The sequence below is a fragment of the Quercus robur genome, chromosome 5, assembly GCF_932294415.1.
Source record: "Quercus robur chromosome 5, dhQueRobu3.1, whole genome shotgun sequence".
In the NCBI taxonomy this organism is placed as follows: Eukaryota; Viridiplantae; Streptophyta; class Magnoliopsida; order Fagales; family Fagaceae; genus Quercus; species Quercus robur.
Genome location: NC_065538.1, coordinates 81959338 through 81964462, shown reverse-complemented (window position 1 = coordinate 81964462; position 5125 = coordinate 81959338).

Genomic DNA, 5125 nt, shown 5'->3' with positions numbered 1-5125 from the left:
CATAAATGCAAGTTAAAAGCCAAGAAAGATTAGAGGAAATTACCTTGATAACAACATGGATTTCCTGCTCAGTTTTTGCCAATTGAGTGACTTCTACCTCATCAGATTTCCACAAAAGCCAAAGCCCGCCAGCGTAGCCAATGGTGTCTGTAGTAATTGCTCCATCAAAAGGCAGAGTGTCAGTGATATCCTTAGCTCTGCTCCCTCCAATTCGAGTTTCAGTGATGATAACCATGGGCGGATTATGCTTCCTAATAAGATTATTCAGGGTAGGCTTGAAACGGGGGTTCAACGCCCCTCTACAATTCCAGCAAATGATATTCATTGATACTGGTGGTAAATAATCAGGCTCCTTAGCAATTTGGAGTTGGTTCTTTGCTTGATTCAGCAACTTCCAGCTCAAACTTCTCAAGCTGTTCTTGGCCATTCCCTCGGTCTTCGACAAGCATATCGCATGCTCCAGTATCCCCATCGGAACTTCCCTGGACATAATTAGGAGATTTGTTTGAATGCTTTCCCCACACATTTGGACTTGAGTGATGGCTTCCAAACACCCCATCAAACTTGTTGCTGAGACCGGTATTCCTAACATTCTCTTCATTTGTATTCCCTCCAGAAGATTTGATTTTGGCAAGATTCGCTCCAGCCAATTTAGTGACAGTGCTCTCCACCCCAGAATTTTTCCTTCCTCCTTTGATGGAATGTCCGTTGGAAATCTCCACCATGGTTTTTCCCACTCCAGCCACGCCGGATCCGTCAAAAGTAAGAACCCCTTTTTCTTGCTCTTGGGAGTAAGAGGGAAAATGTGACTCCATGCCTCCATAAGGCTCGGTTCTGTCCAACCCCAAATCATGGTGGGGCTTGAACGGATCTGCTCCATTGTTGACGGGGCTAAGCTCAAGATTTTCCCGTTGATTTTTATTGCCCATTCCTGCCGATTTTTGCTCTCCCTGGAACTGTTGCTGCAACTTCCCTTTCCCTTTCCCTTTCGTCCCATTTTTTACTTTGTGGCTGGAGTAGCTGTGTTTGGTTTTGGACTGAGACAAGACCGCACCACTTGAGGGAGAAGTGTGGTTAACGTTAAGCTCCTTCTTTTGCGGTGTGGACAGACTCTCAGTGTTCGAAATGTCCAATCCCACTGACTTGCGCTTACCCTCAGAAGAGTAGCTAGGGGGTCTAGTAGGAGGAACAATAGCTGGACGGGTTCTAAGCTGATGGCCCAAATCTTTTGCATTAAAAACTCCAGCTTGGATTGCACTAGGCTTAGAGTGATTTGGACGGTTAAAACCTTGCCTCGAGCCTTGTTTCCTCCTTTCTACAAGCATCCAAGGCCCATATTCGTCCTTAACATTACCTACTGCCTCTGACGATGAATCTTTGGGATTTTCCACGTCATCCAGATTTTCCCTAGGCTCCCTGTGCACTGTTTGCGTCTCTTCTACCTCCTTCACAAGGTACGGACAAGCTTCTTTTCTATGCCCCAGCCTGCCACAAGCAAAACAGAGGGAGCTAATGCCCTCATACAAAACCTCCTGCCCAAAACGACCGATGAAAACCTTCCTCACCAGTGGTTTCGCAAGATCCACTTGCACACAAATTCTCGCATATCTCCCACGAGTACCGGAGGCTGTGATAGCATCAATCCGTAGCACTGGACCTATGGCATTCCCTATATCTTTCAAGACACCCATGTCATAAAACTCAATGGGTAAACGTGGAAGACGAGCCCAAACAGCCACTTTGGAGCAAGCAGTGACGTTGGGTTTGAAATACGGTTCCCATGCACGTATGGTCAAGTAATGCTCGCCTATGAACCATGGCCCCCCTTTCAATACCTTATCATAATCTTCAACTAAGCCAAATTTTATCAAGAAAAAATCATCCCCCAGGTCAATACAATCAAGCCTTCCCGCGGGTTTCCATAACTGCATAATTCTGGAATGTAAGAAGTGAAAGCCCACAGTTCTTCCATGAACCTTAACAATGAGCGAATGAGTCCATCTTCCCCTGATGTGCAGCTTTGTCTCTCTAGATAGCTTAATGGCAACCTCCCCTTCCGATAGATCCTCTTGTTCATCATCAGAGTAAGCTTCTATCTCAGACGCAGAATGTACCTCAAAGGCTTGGGCATACACCCCAGGGAGCTCTCCCACGAGCTTTGCCTTGTAGGACAGCGTTTCCCTCATTTTGCCATCATCATTGTTCGTTGTGGAGCCAGGGGAGAGGTCCTCTTTGACTTTCTTGGTGCTTCTTTGTAGTTCTGCTGCTTCTTCCCTTGTCTTCTCTGTCGCCGAAAACTCAGGGTCCATTTGCTCGAAATCTTTCTGTTTCTCCCACTATAATACTTTGTTTTTTAATCATAGTTATTCAACCCTTGGACATTGAGTCGAAGAAGACCTGGCCTATGAGTTACGTCACTCTGGATAGAATTGTAAAGTCAAATATAAAATAAAATAAAATATATATAAGTTTGAGAAATCATAATATAAATATGTAAATTTATAAAATAAGCATATGGCTAAATTAAACTAATTGTTATAATTCAAAATCAACTTCTTCTTTTCCACCAAAAAAAAAAAAAAAAACCAACTTCTTTAAAATTCACAAGTTGTTGGATATTTTTATAAAAATATTGTATTTTATTTTAATAGACATTTATGTAAATTGAGGAAATCAATTATCCCTTAGGGTCCGTTGGTTGAAGGGATGGAAAAGTAGGAGAATTCACCAAAAAAAAAAAAAACCAACTTCTTTAAAATTCACAAGTTGTTGGATATTTTTATAAAAATATTGTATTTTATTTTAATAGACATTTATGTAAATTGAGGAAATCAATTATCCCTTAGGGTCCGTTGGTTGAAGGGATGGAAAAGTAGGAGAATAGAAAAAATTTTAATTTTCCTCTTTTTTGTTTGGTTGGGAGTGGAAAAGTGGAGGGATAGAAAAAGTGAGTTTGTATAAATTTACTCATATATCTTTGTTAAAAAAAGATGCCCAATTAAAACAAAAAAAAAAAAAAAAAGTGACAAACAACCAAAAAAAAAAAAAGCAATCACCAAAATTTATTTAAAAAATCATGTTCAAAAAAGAAAAATCACATCTAAATAAAAAAAATAAAACAAAAGAAAGCAAAAGGGAAAAAAAAAATATGAGCACGTACACTGGATGGCCACCCAATAAATAAAAAAAAAATAAAAAAAATTATTAAAAAAAAAAAAAAAAAAAAAAAAAAAAAAAAGTGGAGGTAACATCCAGAAGGAAGGAAAAAAAATATAGTAAAAAAAGTGAAGAAGAGTAATGTACGGATGAAACCCATGTACAAGTGCACATGAGCATTTTCGTCCATTAAGCAGCTCCATTTTCTTCCTTTAGTTTTCTTTCCATTTTTGGGAGAAAACGTTTTGGTGGATTTGGGGATGATACACCTGGGCGCCACCATTTATTTTTCTTCCTTTCTATCCAATCAAACACACTTTAAAAAAGTTTCAAAATAAGGGCATTTTGCTATATCTTTTAGGTGAAAGGGGCAAATGCCCATTTTGGCTGGCCAAAATGGGCATTTGCCCCTTTCGCTCAAAACAAATAACAAAATGTTCCTATTCTAAAACGATTTAGCCATATGCCTCTATTTTAAACTCGATTGTCTAAAAATCAAGTTTCAATGAAAAGCTTAATTTTTAGAAAATCAAGTTATAGGCAAAAACCTTTAAAAAAATAAAAAATAAAAAAATAAAAAAAACAAACAAACAACATGGAACTCGAGTTCCATTCAAGGAACTCAAGTTCATGGAGCTCGAGTTTCATGTAACATTTTGCAAGTAACTCGATTTCATAAAATCGAGTTTCAAAACAGGGGCATTTTACTAGATAGTTTTAGAACATGGGTATTTTACTATTTGTTTTGGGCGAAAGGGGTAAATGCTCATTTTGACCTAGTTTCTCTTTCATACATTCATACATAAGTACATAACCCAAAAACCAAAAAGAGAAAAACAAAACAAAACCATTCTTTTAGTTTCAGCCCCTAAAACCCAAAACAAATATTCCTTTCCCTTTGACCCAGAAAATTTAATTTTTTTGTTAATTTTTTTTTTAAATCATACTTAATCAACCCTTGAGCATTGATTTGGCCTATGAGCTGGGTCACTGGATCATCGATTGAACTGTAAGGTCAAATAAAAATAAAATTTTAAATATATATAAGTTTGAAAAATCATAACATAAATATGTAAATTTAAAAAATAGGCATATAGGTAGCTAAATTAAACTAACTATTATAATTCAAAATCAAGGTTTCACAAATAATAGCACTAGAAATTCTTTAAAATTCACAAGCAAAATGAAAGGATGTGATGAGTTTGCAACAAAGCCTTTACTAAATAAAATAAGGAATGCTTAGAGCACTAGCATTAAGGATGACAAATGCTCACACTAAACACCAAAACCCACCAACATCAAATGTTCCAAATGCCAAATAAACTTGTCATTTGCAACAGTGCACTTCTACTATTGGCACAGTATGGACAAAATGTTATAAATTTTTCTCTCTTTTTTTATTTACTTTTCTCTCTCCTCTCACTCGGTCTCACATTTTCTTCTCTCTCTTCTACCTTTTCTCTCAGCCTCTCTCACTCTCTTACTCTCACTCTCAGCCAAGCCCCTAGCCTCACCATGTCATGCCAACGACCTCGACGCCATGCTGCCAACTTAGTCTACTCTCACTCTCAAATTTGGGTTTTTGTTTTTTCCATATTTGTGATTTTTTTTTTTTTTTTTTCAGATTTGGTTTTATTTTTTCTTCGGATTTGAGTGATGAGGTTCTTAAGTTATGTTTTCCAACAGAATTTTTTTTTTTATTTTTTTTTTATTTTTAAATTTGATTTAGGTTTTGTGAAGGCTTGTGGTGGTGGTTGGGTTATGGTGAGTTGTGATTTTGGTGGTGGGGTAGTGGTGGTGACTTTCCGGTGGGTTTTATGGTGGTGGTAGTGGATTTCTGGTGGGTTTAACAGTGGTGGGGGATTGTGGGTTTATGGTGGTGGAGGGTTGTAGGGGTGGGGCGGCTGTTGTGGAGAGAGAGAGAGAGAGAGAGAGAGAGAGAGAGAGAGAATGAATATAAAAATGAATA